We start from the raw sequence: 22,982 nt of genomic DNA on the forward strand, positions 1-22,982 counted from the left end.
GTCTGATGTGTTAGGCTTTATGTGGCTGACTTAGTAAAAACTGCTCTGTTGTCCCCATAGGATTGAAATTGGCAAAAGATTATTCTGAACCAGCAGCAAGTTAGATGCTAAGAGTCATGTTCTTTTGCTCTTTCAGTGTACTGAAGATGATTCATTAGGCCAGATTCCATGCAAACAGTGTTTTGGCTTTAAAGTGCTATATTTATAAAGGTTTCTCAGCTGAAAGCTTGCCGACCTTGCTCATGCCAAATTCCTGTTGAGGTCAGTGAGAGATCTGGGTGCACAAGGCTTGTGAGACTGGGACCCTGATGTATTTAAGATATTTATTAACCTTTCTTGCTCTTCAATTCTGATAATTAAAGATGAATAATCTGAGAAACAAGTAACTCCCCATAGTAAATCATGACGGGATAAAATTTATGATGGAGGTTGTTTTCCCATACCTAAAAAACAAACAGTTTAACATAGTTAATTAAATTTGTACCCAGTTACAAACACATGTTTAGAAATGCCTCCCTCCCCCCAGGTCCCATAGGTTGTCTTAGCAAACTTTACTAGATACCCCATAGCAAAGATGTCCAAAATAGAAATAGTATTGGTTCGCAGACTATTAAAATAGATGCATCTACCTTTTGAAAAAGGTGTTCAGACACAGATATTCTGCTGTATGTGGTGTTTTGTTTAATGTCAATTACCTTGGAAATTTTATTTTTTTAAATGCTTTAGTTGGATTTTTTTCTTGATTTAAAAGGCAATGTTGGCCTGGGATGAAATGAATACAGGCCATAAGTAAAATCCTGTGTATTCCAATGTAAACAATATGGTTTCCAAAGTTATAATTAAATTCAGTAGTACTGCAGCAAAATGTAGCTGTTAACAATTTGAAGAGAGTTGTTGGCTGTTGCTAGTATTTTATTTTTCTATCTTTTAATTTAACTACCTGAATCCGTATCTTTGAAATCAGTTCTCAATATTGCCTTTTCAATAGCTGAGATTTATGGAGGGGAATAATCTCATGTTTCTATTATCTAAAACCTAAACCAGACAATTAAATCAATTGTCTGGTTTAATCAAATCAGGGATTTTGCATATAAGTAAGATACAATATTCTATATAGGGCCTTTATGTAGGGACATTCGGATTCACTCACTGTCTCCAATGACCTATGTTGTCCCCACAATTGTTTCAATCCTGTGGTATTGTTCAGTTGTTTAGAGCTTGTTGGTTTTGAATGCTGTATGTTTTTTTTTACTACTGCAATCCTAATGTTTCTTCACATACTTGTACAGTTCCACATTTGATGTACTAGTCTGAAATTCTGTTAAAACATGAACAAAATGGAAATGATATTTCTTTGGAAGTGTATTTTTACTGTATATCTAATTTGAACTAGTTGAACATACTTCTTTACATCTTGCATGATAGGTGTGTAGTTCATTTTTAAATTTGAAAAAGACTTGAGAATAACTTAGATCAAAATATAATGAAAACTATACAAATATTGAAAATACATACATTGATTTGCTACTTTTGACTCAAGATACTTTTTGAAATACATTTCTCTAGATTATTTAAGATAATGCAGGTATTTTGTCTTTTAATTCAGAGCTAATACAAACTAGTAAAATGGATTACACAGCAGAGAGATATTCAAGCCGGCATGCAATTCATTGAATCCCTTGATTGCTCTCTCACAGTCAAATAGAGAGGATGACAAAATCTCTCTGTATGGAAGGTAAATTTCCTTAGCAATTGTTCTTATTAAATATTATCACAATTTAAAATAAGTTGATACAGCTAACATTTACATTTCAGAAACTTCATTCTCAGCTCAAAGAAAATAAGAATTGCATGTTTAGGGAGGACACATTGTATCCTGCACCCATAACAAAGAAAAAGCAGTCAAGTAGCACTTTAAAGACTAGCAAAATAGTTTACTAGGTGAGCTTTCGTGGGACAGACCCACTTCTTCAGACCATAGCCAGACCAGAACAGACTCAATATTTAAGACACAGAGAACCAAAAACAGCAAGCAAGGAGGACAAATCAGAAAAAGATTAAATATTAAATATTTATATTTAAATATTGAGTCTGTTCTGGTCTGGCTATGGTCTGAAGAAGTGGGTCTGTCCCACGAAAGCTCACCTAATAAACTATTTTGCTAGTCTTTAAAGTGTTACTTGACTGCTTTTTGTTTTGATAGTGTATAGACTAGCACGGCTTACTCTGTTAGTATTCGCCATAACAAAGAGTTTGGATTTCTGCCTTAAGAGCAGAAGTCAACTCAACCTTAAATTATATTGGTGCAACAAGGGGCCTCCATAATAAAATACATTGTTTTGGAAGCCAGGGCTATTGGTATTTGAAAAGTGCATATTTAAGTATACTTTCCTACACATAGGTTTTGGTATTTTTGGTACCTTGCAAGATAAATATGTCATATGTTTAAAGAAGAAAAGAGAATCAGACATTTGTAACAGCCTCCTTCCTTAAAAAATAAAGAGTGAGAGAAATAAGAAAGAAAAATCAAAGTGAATCTTCGAGTAGAGGGAGTGCTGCTGATACCAAACTTAGATGCTGACAGAGAACTTAGAACCAGTTCCACCTATAGATGCTTCAGTGTAACATCCAGTGTCTAGACACTACAGTGACAGGGCTTTTGTAATGTTTAGAGAGGGAGATTTTTAATGAATGCTGGTGAATTGAATTAGTAAATTCATTACTTTATGATGCTGTATAAAAGGAGCATTAGCTCCATGTGACCATGGGGTAAGCCTCACAGTAAGCCCCATTCAGCATTGCAAGTAGTCAACCTAATTTATCATTACATAAGGACAGGAAGACACTCAAGTTGGCATCAGTGACTGATACACCATTTCTCTGCTAACCTCCTGCTCATTGGCATCCTGCACATTCAGATCTGTAAACACCTTTCCCTTTGCATTGAATATTTTGGCTGTATTCACAGCACTTGGAGTTATTCACTAAGAGCTTGAGCCCACTAACTAGCTTTGGAAAGTTTCAAGCTGAGTTGGGAAATATCCATAGTTAAGAGCAACGTTCAACCTACTGTATAGGTTTAAATAAGAGAACTAAGAGATCGGGTTCCATTTGGTCGCAGCATCTCATACAGAGTCTTTAGCAAAAAAACCAAATTGGTTGAAAGTTTTCCTCCAGTTGATGTGAGGAGATGTGTATTGCAGTAGCAGATGGGACAAGAAATGTCCTGACTATTTATCCAGACAAGACACCACATGGATGATTTTACCAGTGTTATATTTTCAAGATAGTTCAGTCCAACAGTTTAAGGAACAGCTTCTTTGGGGAATGGAAGGGGTTTGGCCCATACTCAAATATAATCAATTTCAGATAACATTATTCACTTGTAATGTGCAAAAGATCACCTCTGAGGGGCATATTCTAATTTCTGCTATGTTAGGGTGCAAGCAGAATTTAGCCTTTTTTTTTCTAGTATATACTTGTCTAGGAGAGTTTAGGTGTACTCAACTCCTGATTCAAATTTCTAAACTGAAGAAAGGATATTGATGCATGTGTGAGAGAAAGCAGGATTAGGTGGCCAGTGTTTCCCTAACTGGAGAGGAATTTATACCTCTGTAGACACAGCCAAACCATTTCTGCCGAGACAATTTTCATCATTAGCTAATAAAGTTACTTGTAAACAAAGAAACCTTTCTTTCCTCTAATAAAATGCACTAAGTGGCCTCTGTATTTTCAAAGCATTGAGGCTCAGATGTTTAAATGGCTAAGTGTAGAACTATGTGACCAACATACCAATGCTTATCAGAGGTGAGCACCAAAGTGCGTGTATGTATATATTTGTTTTCTGGCATAGCTTCCATCTCAGACCCTTCAAGGCCTTTTCCCCCTCTGCTGCAGATGAACTCTGCCTTGATTGAACCCTACTTTGTCCATAGTCTACAATATCTTGGTTTAACAGTGAATGCCTAAGAGCACAACATAGGCACAGAGGAGTTTCATACACTACATTTAAGCATAGTCAAAAACCTAGGAAACCTACATTAATATTGGGATAGACAATGTTGGTCCTGAAAGTGGTGTCTGCTTTTTTTTTCCCATGTGGAAAAATGAAATAAGAATTTTTAGACTCTTCATCTAAACATAATGAACAAGTGCTTAAGAAAGTATCACAGGGATAGTTAGTCTACTTCAGAAAGGGGATACAAAGGAGAGATTTTGATGCACAGTCAATTAGAGGGATTACCGTGAAGAACAGAAATAATGAGGCAGATGGACTCTGAGCAGTCACGCTTTCACCTCCATGAATGGAGAGATGGCATTTAACTTGTGTGGAGTTTTGCTGTTTAAAAAATGCATAATAATTTTGATTTAAAGGCAAAGAATCAAGTTTGTCACTATCATAACAATCAATGAATTATCAACAATCTGTCTGAGATGTTAATATGTTGAGATAGCCCTACTAAAGCACAATGAGAGTATACTTTTTACAAGTGAACATGGCTTGTTAAGGGTGCCCATAAAACATTCCTCTGAACTGTTTCTTGCCGTGTGACAACCCTGATCTCTAAGTATATTCATAGTCCCATATACCTGATATCATCTCCTTGTCTGCTAGTACTTGAGCGTGGTCTGAATCACTGAGATATGCTAAATAACAAGATTTAGATTAAACTAACCATTTAGATTTTTATTAATTTCAATGTTGCATTTTGCTAGTTTGTCTCCTACTCCTGATGTTATCGTATCATTTCCAGGTTTTGCCATTGCAACAGACTTTGGCTTCATGCCATAGAGGCAACCAAGTGTAAAGAATACTGGGGCATGTAATTGATCAGAGTCCACTTAAAGCCAAGTGTACATTATTCATTACACATTAGTCTCCATTTTTATCTGAAAATCAATGTCAGAAATGTCAATTATAGAAACTCTAAAACTTCAAATGGTTTGGGCTATATTTCTGCTACATTTAGTTGCCCTTTAGTGAGTTTTCACTCTATATCTTGAGGGAAATGTAGTCAGCTTAGTGTGTAGGCAGGCCAAAATAATTATTCCCAATTGCACCAAATTAAGTTTGTTGACTGAGAACTCACCTTTCAAAACACATCCACCAAAGCAACAAGTACATATTGTTTCAATCAAAGAGGATTTGTATTATTCCAGTCTTTATTACAAAATACTCCCTTTTACTCTCATTTTTACCACTTGTATTAATTAAACAAAAGTTTGTTCTTGTGTTAACTGCCCGGTCATACTGATTCCCATCAAAAACTCTTTTTCTGTATTTATCCAATAGTCTTAGCATTCAGTGAAAACACCAAAGGGTACATTGATCCTTTAATGAAGTTCTGATCAGATTAATTGAGGTTGGCAGCTGTTTCTGGGCCCACAACCTAGATTTTTCACCAGTTTAGAGATGTCAGACTCAGTAAGTTTAGCTTGTGATTTGGTCCATCCATTTTAAGTGAAGCGTAGTATTCTATTAGAATGCACTGGAAATTGCTTCTAGTAAAAGTCTGGTATAGAGAAGTTATTTAGTGAATGTCATTGCACTGCAGCATGCAAACTAATTTGTTTCCTAAAGGATTCCACTTAGATGGAAGCTGTTCTTTTCATAAGACTTCATTGTAAGAGGCTTGTTTCTGGAGTTTGCTTGCATTGTTTTGTAGATGTACTGGTTTATCAATTCGTTAAAGCCAACCTTTAAAGAAAATTTAACTTCTCGCCTCAGTGCAGCATGAGCAAATTCAGCTTTCAGCTACATTGGTGTAAGTCCAGAGTGTCCTGCAGAATTCAGCCCAGTATTTATAAAAGTTATGAGGACAAAATAAAAGGTAAAATCTACAGCTAAAGGGACACAAATAGCAGGACACTGTTGTTACATCCTATGGAATCTCTGTCTAACTGATAAATACCAGCAGTGACTGTTTACAGGCACATACTGTGTACTGTGTAATTACAGTTAGCGAAGTCACAATAGATTCTCATACTAATCAGCATGTTGAACACAGAAATAACCATGTACCTTTCCCATAATGACACAGAACTGCCCATGCTGTTACCCAGCCTCTGCATGGTAATTACCATGTAATTCAATGTTCCTCCGTTATTATTAGAGAATGGTGAGAAGATATTTATGCCCCTGTAATTTAAAGTGTCACGAAGAAAAGCTGCTTGAATTGCCATGAGCATATGTCTCTAAGGGATAATGGATAACATGGATAATAAGCTCCAATCCAAATAATACTAGTGCAGGGTGAAATCTTTATTAGACAATTCAAGACCACTTTCTCCATCCCATTGTATATTATGTGATAACAATGCAGAAGTCACATGCTTTGTGTGGGCAAATTTTGCAAGGGCTATATGAAGCTGATCAATGAAATGAGAAGACATTAAAACCTCCTGCTGTTTGCATTCACGTTTAATACACAGGTGGAAGAAAAGTTCATGGAAAGTGATTGTGTGTTGCATGTTGGTTTGCTGTCACGAGCTGCTAAGTGATATAAGTTAATAGAAGCTTTCCTTGCGGAAAACAAGTGCATATCGCTTTACGCCACAGAGTGAGAACAGCGTGTCTTATTTCTGGCCTTTGGAAATTTTTAGGTCAGTTTAAAGAATGGATGTTGTCCATAAGCCTGGGGAAGACATAGCTATCAGCAGTTCTGTACAGCAAAGTCCAGAACTGGCTTCATAGTTCCAGGATTTATGTTTTCTCTCTTCCATCCACTTTTATTTTTATCCTATTAAAATATATATTTAATTTAATTATTGTATTGCATGGCAAGTTTTGCCAACATCCATAAAATAGACAAAGAACCCTCATCAGCCATTACCTAAGAACTAACTTCTGCCACTAAATTCTGAACTCACAGATTCAAAAACAGATTCTGTCCTCAGCTACTTATGTGTAGTCCCTGGTGAATTTAATAGTCATCCTTACTCAGAGTAGAGAGATGGACCAAAGGGACATATTTACTTTACTTACATATTGACTTCAACAGCAAAACCTGCCAGATGTGTTTGGCAGATGCTGAATGTCCTGCTTGTATGACTCTGAATGTCCTGAATGCACCTGGCCTGCTCAGTAGCAGTATGCCTCTGGTAGTGGCAAGCACCTCAGGTTTTAATAATACTCAGCTCTTAGACAGCATGTCACATCTTCAAAGTGCTGTACAAAGTAGATAGCTGCATCACCACCTAATTAATATTCCTTCCTGCCCAACCTACTGTTGATTTAACTCTGATGTGACAGAAGAGCTGGTGTTACACCAGCAAGGAAGGGCTATGGGCACTGCTCATGACTACAGGTGCTGATCTACCAGAAGAACTTTGCCAGTGACTGTTTCATGATCGTCCCATCATTGCTTCTCTTTGCTGGTTGTCACTTTTTTTCTGCCTCCATTGTCGGAGTTAGAACAAAGGCTACACCAGATCTTAGGTCTCTATTATGAGCAGGGGAGTAATAAGGCATGAGGCTCACCACCTACTTCAGGGCCATGAAAAGGGGAGAGTAGGTTCTGCATGGATCCTGCTGCCACCCTCAAGCTGTTGGGTAGGAGAAGGGAGCTGGCAAAGCCCTGACTCTACGTTCTCAATGCAATGACCTGCAAAGTTGGCATAGTTGCCTACACACCTCCAGAGGATTTGTTGCTGTTTATACGGCACTTTAAGGGTACAAAAATGCTGTGTTGTGCCATCCGTGTTATACTGCAACAAGTTGTGTTCTAGATTAGTCTCTTACTTTCTCTGTGTATATTTTCAACTATCTTGCAGATCCATGCAATTCACCCAGGGGCTCAAGAGACAGGAAGGTGGTACTATATTTCATATGCATGAGCCAGCATTGCTCTCCACAAAAAGCTCTAACAGACCATCTGCAGCACTCCCTTTTATCTGGGCAGGATTTTCTGGGAGGATTCTGGAATCACAAAGCTGCTCAGTTTGTTCTTGAGAAGACCTTACACTTAAGGAAATGAAATCTGCCATGGGTGTAACCATCATCTCTTTCAACCAGCCCTAATTATCCAGATCCAAATTTATCTCCATCCTACACACACCTGGCATCAACTCTCTCTAAGCATAGATTCCAACATGCTGAAGGATGGCAGAAATTACACTGATGCAAATGTTATTTATGTTAAAGCAATCAACCTCATGTCATTTATTTTTTTATCTTTTTATTTTATTTTTTACAATAGCCCCCTTTTGGGGCCCTCATTTACTTCTGTGTCTTCAAATTGTACCCTGTTGTGCCTACAGAATTCCAGAGTTCATCCTGGAATAATATAAAAGCCATACAAGGTTCTGTTCCATGATGCTTGACTATTCAGCTACCCAAGCACAGACTATGTTTCTTGTAATGGTTTGTGTGCTCACCCTCTCCCTCCCTCTCTCTCTCAGTTGTGTCCTGCAGTTATAGCTTGCACACACCAACACCCACGAGCACTGACAGGATTCTATACAGTCCCCTCTGGCAATTCTGACACAAAGGAGAAGTCGCTGAAAAGATATTTGCTGCTATTTGTAAAACAGTATTCTCTCCACAAAACAGCTCCAACTCCAGACATCCCCATTCAGAGACCAGCACATTTTGCCGCCATTCAGATGCAGATAACATCATTATTAACTGGATAGGAAGAGAATGCAAAATGCAAACCATATTTTTATTAACATGGTGCATTTCTGAAAGGACTCCAAAGTTTTCTGTTCTGCTTTATGTTTCTCCTCTGAGTGGTTAGATTAGGGGCAGGGAGGTAGGACTTCTCGATGGCCATTCCAGCTCCACTACTGAGTGACTGTATGTCTACCTCAGATGTAGTGTTAGGAGGCTTAACTCATTGAGATTTACAAAAGGCTTCAATGTATTCAGATTAAACGTGTTAGAGAAGTACAAAACGTAATTTTAAATTGTTAATTACTATCATATACCATACAAACAGCCCCAGGAAAAATGAAAACTGATGTCAAATGCATGAGGTTCTTTAGTTACATCTAACAAGGCCTGACTGCTGCTGGGCATGGCTGCCCTGAAGACAGGAGAGGCTGGTTTACAGTCTTCTGGAAGAAGCCAGTGGGGAGCTAGATTGGGTCTATCTAGTGATCCCTAGGATGAATGGGAAATTTATCACACGTGGCCCCATAAAACAGAGGCTGTGCAAAACTAAACATGGGCTAAGTGTACAAGGCTGAGTGCACAAACACACCTTCTTTTCTCAAGCCAGTGAAAATTCTAGGGCCTTTACAACAGAAAGCTTAAGGCCACAGAAAAATCACCAAAAGAATGTTATCCAAGAGCGCTCAGCCTAAAGGCCAAGCATGCGGGATATTTAGGGAAAAGGAGAAGGTACAATCTAGAGTTGACTCCATCTCTGATTATTGATAAAGCTTTTGGTTTATCAAAAGTTTCTTACTTTAGGTATCTATATTGCAGTAGAATAAGAGATAAGTGATCACCTAATTTTTATACAGCTTGATTATCTGTGCACTACTGACTAACCTCCCAAAGTCCTATCCCAGCATTCACTGAAATTAGTGTAATATTTTGAGTGGGTTCTTTATGGGGTCTTTTTTTTTCCCTTTGGTTTTTCCCAACTCCTCATTAGGCAGGCTAATGGAGGGTTTGGTCCCAAGACATTACACATACTGTCCTTCTATCTAAAGTATTTTATTTTTATTTTATTTTTCTGTCATTCTAAGATGGTGCTATGCTTTATACATGGCAGAAAGGTCAGGTGTGGTGTCAAGCACTTGTAATCCCAGCTACTTGGGAGGCTGAGAATGGTGGATGGCTCAGAAGTTCTGGGCAGTGGTGTGAGGTGTCAGTTGGGTGCCCGATGCCACTGACAGCCTGGCCAGTAGGTGGCTGAAGGACTGTTTAGACCACCGCAAATGGTGAGTTGTGATCAGCGTCCTCTCTGTGAGGGCTGATGGATTGAGTGATCAAGGTGACTACCAGTAACTATTGCTATTTGTGAAGAATTCTGGTGAAAACATGTCAAGCATGTCACTTACTGCACTAGCCCTGAACATGTATGGCACTGTCAGAATTTCAGGCTCAACAAAAGCCCACAGAAGAGAAGCCTGTTATCCTTACTTCCTGCCTCATTCCTCTGTCTAAACTTGGGTGTGTTTTTGGTGTTTTTTAAATGTTTTATTTCATTGGTGAAAGTGACAATAAGAAATACAATAAGAAACAGCTGGATTGAAACCTGAGCATCAGAAAAGAATGTAGCACTTTGCAACTACATCCACACTAGGAAGCTCATTCGAAAGTAAATCATAAGAACATGGTGCTCCTTTTTAACTCACTCGTCCTTTCCTGTTTCAGGAAGAGCGCCCCCTTTTGAAAGCTTCTTTAGAAAGAAAACGTGTGTAGATGCTCTGCAGGCCCCCTTTTTTTGACAGAGCAGTGTGATGGTGCCTGATTTTTCAATCCCAGGCCTGTTCTTTCGAAAGAGAAAGGGTTGTGTGAACGCTTTCCTTTGAAAGAGCAGATCACTGTTTTGCTCTGCTTTTTTGTATGGCTATGTCTACACTTGCATTCCTCCTTTGAAAGAGGACAGCAAATGAGGGAAATCAAAAACGCAAATGAGGCATTGATTTACATATCTTGTGCTTCATTTGCGTAATCTCTTTTTGGAAGAAAGAAAGGGTAGATGGAGCTCTTTTGAAAATAAACCCCATCTTCAAAAGACCCAATCTTCCTAAAAAAATAGGAAGAAGGGTTCTTTTGAAGATGGGGTTTATTTTTGCAAGAGCCCCATGTATGCTGCTTTCTTTCTTTCGAAAGAATCTCTTCGGAAAAGAGATTATGCAAATGAAGCATACAATCTGTAAATCAGTGCCTCATTTGCATTTTCAATTTCCCTCATTTGTATTCCTCTTTCAAAAGAAGTAGACTGCATGGAACTTCTTTCAGAATTGATCTTCTGGAAAGGCTTCTTTTGAAAGATCTCTGTAGCGCAGACTTAGCTGGCAACCCCTAACTCTGCTAGGGAGCCCTTACCCCAACTCTGAGAGCTCCAGGGTCTAGGCTGTGCCTGTCCTCACTCAACCCCACCCCAAGTGGCCTTGCAGAAAACTGCAGAGAGGAGCCAGCCAAAGACTGAGGCAGCTGCCAGTGCAGCCCAAGCAGCCACCTGCAGACAGTCTGGGAATTCTCCACGGAATTCTCCTCCTCTCCCACCCTCCACCTCAGTCTCTTCTCTTCAGCTCACCTCGGGAGCCTCAAAAGGGAGAAGTCCAGCTCAGAAGGGGCCAGTACTGGGAGGGTGACAGACCCATTAGCTCCCAGAAAGGGGCAGCCTGAGGTCTCCTTTAAACACTGCCCTTAGGACACTGAGCTCGCTGTGGCTTGTCTGGGATCTGCCCCCATGGGGGATGCCAGGGATACCTTTGGACTGTGTTTGGGTCATGGCTTGCCTTTGTCACCTTCCTCTGAGGCCTGAAGAGAGCCACAGAAGAAAGCCTAGAGGTGGATGCAGTAGACAGACGCCCAGGGAAGAAGCCCAGGTTCAAAAAGGGGCCCTTGGCTGGACCCAGGATAGAGGGAGTGGCCGGGCTCCTCTACGGGCCAAGGACAGATGTGGGGAAGGCTCCAGGAAAGGGTGTAAGGATGAGTGGGCTGGAGACCTGGCACAGGGTTACTGGACTGTTATTGCACTTGACTCTGGTGCTGAAAGAGGTGAGCCAACAATGTGACCAGCCAGACAGCCAAGTCACAAAACAAAAGGCGCCAAAGGATGTAAAAAGCCATTGCTGGGGATATGGGGAGGAAAAGCCCTTCCTAGTCACAAGGTGGAACACTGGCCGGTAAGTGACTTCATCACAGTACCCTTGGCATACAATGCACATAGCTTCCAACAAAGGCGATTCTTTTGTCCTGGTGAACCTTAAACGGGGCTGTGTAGGACAGCAGAACTATAGGGAACCTTTGCTGCTCCAGTCTAGAGCAGAAAGTATTAGCTGTATCAAACCTGCTTATGATGGGGCAGATGGGCCCCCAGTGGGCAAGAAGAGGGTTAATGAGCCTCTGTGGACCTACTTATGAACACCCATGCCTGATGTCAGGCAGGGTGAGGGGTGTTGAAAGGAGGAGACCTAGCCTAGGTTAGAGCTGCGGAGGAAAAAGAGCAGAGCTCCTTGCCTCGTGGGAGAGAAGCCATGTTGCAGCCTGAGGCTAAGGTAGCTTGTTGGTAGGAATGACCGGACTCTGGGAGACCACCCAAAATGTAGACAAGCCTGAAGGGGAAAGATAAATGCACACTGAGATTTCCAAGGATAACCCTGTTTTTGAGTTGCTCATGGATACTGGCAGGTGAGTGAGTCACCTGATGGGCCACAAAAGGGTTCCATAAAAACAAATTGTATGTATTTTTATTAGCTCCTTTCTCTGATACTTATCTCTTGGACTTGTGCACACAAAACAGATGTGCAGGTATTTACTGGTCACATGTGAATCTTTTTTAAAACTAGGGCTCTGTACTCATTGCTGGTGACCTGCCTTGTCGCTTCTATCAATGGTCCAGTGAGGGTGGGTCCACAATTTGTTAGCAATGGAATTGAAATTATATATGTTGTGGAATAGGGGTATGTGTGGATCCTTTCTAGCAGATGTTTCTGTTTTGTAAGCTTGTCTGCTTTTATGAGGCAATGAAATAATGAGCTATCAGCTGTTTTTATGGAATTCTAGTGCCTGGAATGTGAGACTGCTTTAAGCAGGAAAGACCTTGCCTAATTTTTCCTTCACAAAAGACTCACTGAGTCAATTAAAAAAAAAAGCCCATACAAAGTTAAAAAAGGCTCATTTGAGTTCCTGCAGAGACCACTTCAGAAGAAAGATGATTGGTATGACCACTCCCAGACATGCAGCCCCCAGCACACTAATGCCAGGGAGATGGCAGGGAAGGGAAGTATTGTTTTCTTGCCTCATTTTAGCCAACGAGGAGGAAAACCCTAATTTTAATCCTTCTGAGATTGGCATGCTGATGTAACAAAATAGGCAAGTGGCCTCATCTCTTGGATGAGGCTGCAGTACTGAACAGACCCTGAAAAGGACAGTTCTGTGCTAATACTGGAGGAGGAAGGGCCTAAATTCACTTGAAGGTACCATTATTAGTTAAAAAAAAAAGGAACACGTGACCTGAGGCAGAAGATCAGTACAGGCAACTCCCAGTAGGAGGCACTGAAAATGTCTATCCTCTGGTAAAGTAACCACTTAACAGCTGTCTTTTTACCTAAGCGCACAGAGAACAACCCACCAAATTGCAGCTGCAAGGGTCTAAAATTTAGAGTCCAACGCCTTTCTTCTCTCTCTCCCAACCCGAGAATCTGGTAATGTCCTCTCCTAGCCGCACTTCATATTCCTCTTCTTATCTCTGTTCTTCGTAGTCTTCTACACTTTGCAGTCCCACTTTCACCTCTCTCTTTAGCGCCACCTGTTCTCCTCTTAGCACTAGTTTCCTTTCTTTCCTGTCCTCCTGCTGTCTGTCTCTCCCCTCTGGGGGAACAGCACCAGCAGTACATTTTCACAGGCTGCTTCCCACCAGGGCTTACCCAGCCTGCCTATTGGTGCAACAGCAGTCATTCCTTGCGTCACCAGAACCATTGACACTTCACCATATGCCTCACCGACAAAAACAACAACCAGAAACTGAGGCGAGGCTGGAAAAGCCCAGAGCCACAATAGGCATAATTCCAGCACAGCAACAACAGCAGGGATGCAAAGAGGTACGCTAAGGAGCAGAAAGTGAGCTGGAAGACTGGGGGAGCACTAGAAAGTGGAAAGTGTGGAACTGGAAGTTGTAGCAGATCTCCAGGCCTGGGGAGTGAAATGCAGCCATACACTGTAAATTACAAAAGAGGGCATGAAAGATCTTTATTATTTTTCATGTCAAACTAGGTGGCATGTTTTAAAATTACATTAGGAGTACTGTCCTCTTCTGTAGAAGAGTAATATTGCTCACTTTCTCCTAGCCTTTGCCTGTTTAGACTGTCAGATTTTCAGGGCAAGGCCTATTTTTATTATGTGTATGTACAGCACCTAGCACAACGGGCCCTGGATTGAAAATGGGACCCCTATGAAGCAAATTAGAATTACAGATAACCAGATGCACCAGCCTTTGGGCAACCCAGGAAATGGGAATTGCATTCTGAGGGATGTTATGCCAATGATTGTGAATTACATACTCCAGCCATACGATCATGCTATGTACCAGGGATATGGTACCACAATTCCTATCATATGCCACAAGGAAATATCACTTTACTGGTTTGTAAATTTGACCTATGGAACACACTGCTGCATCAGATCATTACAGCAAATACTGCATCTGGTTTTGATTAGGACTGGATAGTTGTATTACCAGTAACAACAATAGTCACTATGTGAGCTAATATAAGGGCAGTTAATTCTCATGCTCAGGTAAATAAACAAGTAAGTAAATAACCTGTGTTGCAATCAGAAAGAATTTGTTTTCTTCTTCTGTAAGCTGTGTGCAATTTAGAGGATATGTCAGGCAGTGTTCCCTCTATTTTTTTTTCCATCTGTGGGTGGAATAAATTTTGTTATGCGCTCCAAGGCATGTGTGGATGTGCACCACTAATAGAAACGCATGTTGCCCACTAAAAGTGGCTGTGAGTGCTCTGCTACGTAGCTGGGCAGCACCTGAATCTCTCCTGGGCAGCCATCCATGCACTCACCTTACAGGGAATACTGGTGTTATGTGCCACTGTTGTGGTTATGATGTGTTATTGATCTGGCCCAGTATGGCAGCTTTCACATTCTAAAAATTATCGAGTGTATATATCTGTATCTTGTACTTAGCACAGAACTAACCAAATCTCCAGAGAACTTGTTTGGACTAAAATAACACTGTCTACCCTCTTGAGGCCCTTGTACCCATTCCTTCCCCATATTCCCTAACATGTTTTGAACAAGGTATTCAGTCACTTCCCTCTCCCTACAGTATCAAGTTCCCCTTTCTTTCTTTAATACAGCTGCACAGTCATGTGTAGTACTTCTCAACAGACAAGAAGAATTTAGTGTCTTAAAAATGTGAATTCCAAAGTAATTATTGTTAAAGACAACTGAACTTAGGGGGCCAATATTCAACTTGCGTAAGAACAGGCCCCTTTCTTTTGCAGTCTGTTCCAGTTACATTAAGTTGATCTTTCTGGGTTGTAAGTATTGTCAGAGGCAGGAAAGCAATCTGTCTGGCAGGACCCTGCCTCAGCGCCCTCTGATCCTATTTCCTGCGGGTGGCGCTGTGGACCCTTCCATTGACTCTTTCAAACCAAAAAAAATCAGTAAATACTTCTGATGACTTTAGTGTTTTTTGGCAATGCTGAAAGTTAATGAAAGGGCTGGAGTTGAGGTAAGAATAGCCCACATGTGAGAGACTTTGAAGAGGGAGAAAAGTTTCAAAGGCAGGGAGCTTTGTGGAAGGATCTTCAGTCTTTCATCCATGATTAAAGAATTCTATATTTCACTCTGTATTTCATAAGGAATCTCCTGGAGTCCAAAATGCCTGTTTCTCTCTAAATAGCTTGGCTCAGATTTGCCTCTCTCTGAATTACAGTAGTTCTGCATTCTCATTGCATGAAATCTGTGGAGCGAAAATAAAAAGGAAAATTCTGAATGCGTGAAGTCAATAAACAGGATTCTAGGAATGGCTCTGGCCAGCTCTTCCAGGTTATACAAATATGCAGTAATTTAGTCAGCAGCACAAACCTGTGCCCACAATCAATAGCCCATAAATCTTCAATAAATAAATGAAACTAACTCAACAATTCATTCATCCACTTTAATGCAAACACATCATAAATATTTACAAATCTGAGCAGCAGTAATTTGTTACACAAATCCCTAGAGAAGAAATATTCTAATGCATTTTGTACAAGACTGTATTGTGCAAGACCCAAAACTCAATGATCAGAGTCAGGAATCAGAACAGTGATGCCTGCAGCAGAAAGTGTTGGGCCTGCGTACAACTGGCTCTCAGAAAGTTCATGCAGTACATGATACCACCCAGCCCAGAATGCACAGGCTGTGCACCACATATGGACCACACTGCTCACATATTCAGTCCTCAGCTACTCAAGTCCAGCACTTACGGAGGGGGAATTCAAACAACACCAATCTCTATCCTACAGAAGCAAATACTGCAGCTGGGTGAGCTCAGTGTGATAAATTCTGGAAATGGAAATGGATTTGAGGTGCAGTGCTGCGTATGTTGATATGTGTCAGGTACACACTGGTCATGGTATTCTACATCCAAATGCTTCCCTCTAGCTCAACATCTGCTTGGTTAGTGTTGTACCAGGGAGGCTGGTCATGACCCTCCTTCAGCTAGCCAGGACCCTGCAACCCCAGTCTCTCCCTCCCAAAAGACAACATATGAAATCATCGCAGAAGTCTGTCATCCAGCTTGGGCCAAACAGCTAATACTGCCCAGGAAAAACATAAGGCAAAAGTGTAAGCACCAAAACAGGGGACATGGGCATGTACAAGGAAGAGGACTAGGGTGAAGTGATGGAGAAAATCTGAGCTGAGCATGCGGGAAGACTTCCTAAAAGTGAGCTGCATCAGTGTGTGGAACTTCCTCCCAAGGGAACATGGAGGAAGCCCCACAACGTAGGACATTTAAAACTTGACAAGATGAAACACTAAAAGATACCTTGTAAGGAGCAATCCCACCTGGAGGCTGAGACATAATCACAGCTAGGTTCTGGGGCAGATCATCCAAACTGTTTCTTTCCAATGTCAATGGTCCAAATGCCATGCAGCTGCAGCACCTAGAGAAATCACTGGGAGTTCTCTGGAGTTGACTGCAGGGTTCTATTAACCATGGAATAGCAAGGACGTATTCATCCCTCTGCGCTAACCTTTCTCTGTCATAGTGCCGGACATCCTCAAGGCCCTGGAAATCCCTAAACAAATTGTCTCCCCTCCCCCCTTACTTTTTTTTCCGGTGGTACTTTGCCCCCGTCAGAAACCCACTGAGGCGCAGAGAAGGAGGGCTTGGAGAGCCTCATTTAATTACAAGTGCAGTTCTTGCTTCTCTCAGCCCCACCCACATGCCATTTCACGCCTGATTTCTCCCCTGATTTCTTTGGGGAAAGAAAGGGAATTCGAGTGCATGTAATTTGGGTTAACAAGATGCATTATATGCAGCCTCCATTCTTGTAAAAACTTTCACAGGGAAATGGCCCAGCCTCAGGAGAGAAAGTTGTGTTCTTTCTGCAGTTTTCCAAAGCTAGTCAACATCTCTTTTATCCTATTGGTCACAGGAAGGGTTTGTTTACCTACTGACCACCTAGCTTAGGAGTACAATAGAGATCAACCATCCATTTGTATGCTCCTTTTGGTTCCCTTCTTGGGGCTGTTTCTTCAGAGCGCACCTGCCTGGTGCTTTTGTGTTGACTATACCTTTCTTTGGCTTTCCTTTAAATCCGCTGAGCAATGGAAGGTGAAAAGCTGACTTTGTACAATTAAAATTCTCAAGGTTAAACCCCCCCAAACTCCCCCAAAAAACTCTGATCGAGCTTGAAAACCACAAGGGAAGAGAATGTAAGGGGCTAATGCAGCATCCCCTGGCAGAGGGACAAAAGGGGCTCTGTGTCCAAACCTGCAGTGTTTATGTTAATAACTCACTTTGGTTGCGGAAGGTAATTAGAGGATAGAGGCCCCGCATGTTGTCCTGTGCCCAGAACTCTCACTAAATGCACAAGACCTAATCCTGCCATTGTTACCTTCTGCTTTGTAGTCTATAAAGCTTTTCTCTCTGTGTGCAAGAAAAAGCATCTGTCTCCATTTCAAGGTGCAGCTCCCATTCTCCTGGGAGACGGCGGCTATGTGTGAGTACACAGTGAGGAGGCAAGCAATAGGTACACAAGAGCAGCTTGCAGGAGCAAAGTGCTGGCTTTGCTCTGCTTTCGTGTGTGTGGGTTTCTTTGGGGATGTTTTGTACCCCTTCAAGTCACTTGGGAGTCAGGGGAGCCAGACAGAATAGCTTTTCAGTCATTATTTGATAACCAATACAGTTCCCTTTGACCCTTTCCCTTCCCCCACCAAAAGAAAGACTAGCTCAGCATTGTGTTATTTTTTCAAAGCCGTTACAAATTAAGACACTAACATGGAAATCCTTGTTGGGTTTCAGTTCATACTTCCTCCCATGCTGGGCTGAAATGGGATTCTTTTGTAATGGCTGTTCTGGTTATTTTTTTAAACCTCCTGAAGTTGGCACACTGCCCTACTTTATTTGCCTTCCTTTCTCTAGTGCTGCTCCCAACGGGAGGCTCATTCCCTTCTAATGCACAGTGTTATCTTTTGCAAGTTGAACTCTAAATCCCCTTGTTGTTTTTCCTTGCTTATTATTCAGCTGCAGAGAATGTTAATGATGCCTCCTTGGTTTGGGGATGCTCTGGCTTTATGCCTTCAATTGTTTTTTATTAAGGTAGATGTAAATTAAAATGAGTAGTGTTAGCTTTTAGCTGATAACTAAAAGATAATTATCTTTCTAAGGGTACCCCTTTCAGTTCTGTGCCCACCACCTACCTAACTCCAGAGGCATTGCCTCATAGCTAGTAGGATCTCAACAAGACTGCTCTTGTGGGAGTGGTACCTGAGCAACAGTTCCAAAACTAAAGCGATGCCAGGGAATGCTGGGTACTGTACCACAGCACAAAGAGAGACAGAGATTGTGTCTCCATGGAACAAGACTTGCAAAACAACCTGCTTGGTGGGTCAGTGAGCACTGGTAATCTTTAGGGGTAGCTGTCCCTCCTAAAGAGATTTCTTCCACTATTAGCATTTAATGATCTCCGTTATACCAGCGATTGGAGGACATCCGTCCATCAAATGAGAGATACAGGGAAAAGAGAGAGAGATCCAAATTGTGTACTTGTCCCCAGTTCAAAATTCCAGACAATATCACTTGAAAAGTGCTCTGTGGTTCATGTAAACAAAAAGAATGCCTTGCCTATTTATTTTAGGAAAATTCCCATTAACCATCATTTTACTACAACAACCTCTGTGAGAGCAACGAAGGGTCCTGTGGCACCTTATAGACTAACAGAAAAGCTTTGAGCATGAGCTTTTGGGAGCACAGACTCACTTCATCAGTCTGTGCTCACGAAAGCTCATGCTCAAAGCTTTTCTGTTAGCCTATAAGGTGCCACAGGACCCTTTGTTGCTGTTGCAGATCCAGACTAACACAGCTACCCCTCCGATACTTAACATCTGTGAGAGTCCTTCTGACTCTGAATGCCTCACTGAGCTCCTGGCTAAATCCACAGGAGCCAAAGGATGTTGTTTTGGCTGCAGAAATTACTTGTTTATGTTATTTAGCCAGCTCTGTCTCCTTTGCCAGGGTTTGGGCCTCCTTTGGGACTTGGTGCATCAGGCAGCAGTAGGAAAGGTGGGGCCACCCACAATAGCCATTAGCCTCCTGCCATAAGAATGGGAAAGACAGCAATAAGGCTAAGTAATGGTTCCAGTGGTGTGTTTCTATGGACGGGATGGCTCTGCAGGCAGCTGCAGCAGTTGGGCCCTCTCGGTGCTTCCAAGCTGGACTGCAAACCTGCTCTGACCAGGGGTGGCCTGTGAGCATGAGATCCCTGCTGTGAGGTGCCACAGGACTCTGTTGTTTTTCTTGAAATAGACGAACATGGCCACCCCTCTGAAACCTGTCACCAATAAATCTGGGGGATGCTTTCAGCAGTTTCTGATAGCAATATTAACATGGGATTTTTTCCAAGTTGCTTGCTCCTTTCTCCAGCTGCATTAGCTACAGAAGGCATTTCTTCTTCAAAAGCCACATCACGTAATATCACGGAGATCAGAAAGAGATGAGGAGAAAAACTGCCCTATAGGATTTTTGTAAAACGAAAAATTCCATCCATAAAAGATGAAAAGTTAAATTGCTTTTAGGAACACAGCAGCATTTAATCAGAACTTCTGAAATAGAGTTTGGACTCAATAATTTAACCACATAGAAGGGCAGAAGAAGGCCTTTATTTGGAGGGAAATAGCATACATTAGCACTGATAAAATTCCCACTACTAATCATTATCACAGCTATCCAAAAGGAGCTCTTCTCTGTTGTCTTGGATAGGCTTGGCTTTGTCAAAACCATTTGCAGTATCAAGAAGGATGAAAATAATCTGACATGAAGTAAGCAAAGAGTCTAATGGTGGAGGGAAGGCAGAATAATCCTGAGACACTTTGCTGGAGAGATAGGGAGTCCCACTGCAGGTAGGCAGGAAACAGTTTTTTTTGTTTGTTTGTTTGTTTTCATTTTTGTTTTTTTGCGTTTTTTTTCTTCCCTACCTCTTAGACTAGTGTCAAACTCTGTAAAGACACTTTGAAAGGATTAGAGCCCAAACAATAGCCACATGGGTGGGTGGCCAGAGATTTCTACTGCAGTCTGGCAGAGGGCTGTATCACTGAGGATCAGAGCTCGTGCACTGTATTCTTTGCTTTTGTTGCAGTGGATAGTGACACGTTTCAAGGGGCTTGGTCATGTGGGCTCTGATGGCAGACATGCTGGGCATCTAGTCAAAGTCAAAGATTGTGGCAGATGCTTAACACCTCTGAAAATCAGGTCTAAAGTGACACACCCCAAAATGGAGGGCAACACAACGAAAGGCCTCCTTCCAATATTTTGCTGCTAGATCTCAGCATTGGATATTCAAGGCTGTCGGCATCTAGATATCCATGTTTATACATATGTGCATGGGAATATAAAAGAAAATTGCAGTGGAAAAGCTAAATCTGTATTAGTAGGAACAATCTCAAGCTGAGGTCTCATGCACAAAACTTATGAAGAATCTTGAGCAAATATCAAATGGAAAAACCTAAAAGACTATCCCTATGAACTGGTAATTTTCCCTTCCAAATAATCCTGCTGTCCAAGACATGAGAATGTGCAGATCTGACAAGACCATTACTTCAGCTTGGGTGACAATTAAATTTAGCATTTACTAAAGTGGTAATGTTACAGCAGTTAAACATACAATTTTAAAAGAATTCATTCTTGCAGTCTTGCCTTTCAACCTTACCAACTTTTTTATTGTCTTATTTAACCTAGCCAAGGCACGTTGGTTTGGAAACTATCCTACCAACATTGTGTCAGACAGATATTCAGAAATACATGCTCTTATACACATCTAGGTTTAGAGGCATATATGTAAAGAGTGACACATACAGTTCAGACCTTGGGATCTGATAGCATAACAGACTATAGTGCTTCCTAAAGGTACACTCCGAATAATGAAAATCTATGGCAATTCTCAGGAAAGGAAATTAGATATCTCTACCACCGGAACTCGGAAATTTGTAGAAGAAAGGCTGCCCTAGAGAAAAGGGAGAGAGAATAAAATTCGTAAATAAAATAGCAAATCAAGAACAATTTTAAAAGAGAATTGGGAGGAAACAGAAAAAGATAAAAGTCCACAGGTCCACTGCTTTCTCTACAATGAGAACAGTGAAAAGGAGATGAGAAACAAAACAAAACAAACTACTTGGCACTTTGAGTGTCAGACAGAGGAGAAATAGTTCTTCAGCATCATGGCTGAGAGATCTGACTTTCTCCTATTTATAATGCTGTCATACCCGTCTCTTCACCTCTCCTCTGAAAGCACTTCAGAAACATTAATGAATTTAGCTACATAACTTCTCTTGGCAGTTACCAATTATTATAATGGTTGTACACAGGTGTAAAGTGATGTACAGAAAGGTTAAGGAGCTCGCCCAGGGTCACACAGTAAGTCAGTAGCAGAGGAAGGAATGGAACTCAGGCATGTGGCCCCAACTTTTCCTGCTCTAATCATTAGCTACGCTGGGCATGGATCTTGATTGAAATGCAACTTGATCAGCCATTCACACCAGTGCACGCTGGACATAATATGCTACACAGTCAGAAATGCTACTATTTTACACCTACATTTGTCTGCACTTGGCATTGGCATAAATAACTGCACAAGAGAATGGAGACTCAGACTTGCTGCCACCACGCAAACTTTTACTACTGAGGTTTGGCATGTCTGGAACTTGCCTCTTCTGAGAGATTTAGAAACTCTAGAGCTGGGTACAAATGTGAACATTGTTAAACACTGCCTTTTGGCTGTGTAGCTGCAGATTAATATAGTCATCACAATTCATTCACTAGGCAGAACATCTGTCTGGGGCTCTAATAGGGGTTCAAACAGTCCAAAAAACCTCAGGACCAGTATCTGCAAGACAGCCTGTCTCCTGTAGCATCTACTTGTAGGGTGTGGCCAGAGTGCTGCGGCACTGATGTTTTCACAATGTATTTCATGCACTGCATTCTGTGCTGTTCATTTCTGTACAATCTGAATGGATGGAGAAGTCACTCCCCAGCCCTTCTGTGTTCCACATGGTGCCAGGAGCACAGACAAGAGCCCAGGCAGAATGGCTGCATTGCAGACTAGAAAAAGTGAGAGGGATGGGAAGCGAAGCACTCGTCCCACTGACCATTAATGTGTCAATTAAACAGAAGCAGCAGCCTGCAACTGCTGCTCAGCTTACCAAGTCACCAGACTGCTCCCAGTGTCCCTGATTGTGTTGCAGTAACAGTATCTTTAAAGCTGTTCTGATATTATGAGCGCTGATGACTGGGACTCCTCTGCAGAAGTTGAAACTGGGGAAATGTCAATACCAGATTTAGAAAGGATTGCTTGAATCCAAGACCTAAGAGTATTTAAAGCTGCCAGACTCTGAGATCCCTCTCCACCTCTGCAGCACAAGGCATCTAGCACTGGGCTGCTCAGTGATCCAGGATCACCACTAGAGACCTGTCCTTCTAGGAGCTAAGTGAATGTCAGTGCCAATTAATGGCACCAGACTGAATCCTTCTGCCCAGGTAATAAGAGTACAAATACCTGCAGACCACCATTCTTCACTCTTGGTACCCAGCTGCCGGCTGGAAAGAGGAGTGCAAAGTTTTCTGTGTGTTAGTGGG

Source organism: Carettochelys insculpta, chromosome 21, assembly GCF_033958435.1.
Source record: "Carettochelys insculpta isolate YL-2023 chromosome 21, ASM3395843v1, whole genome shotgun sequence".
Classification (NCBI taxonomy): domain Eukaryota; kingdom Metazoa; phylum Chordata; order Testudines; family Carettochelyidae; genus Carettochelys; species Carettochelys insculpta.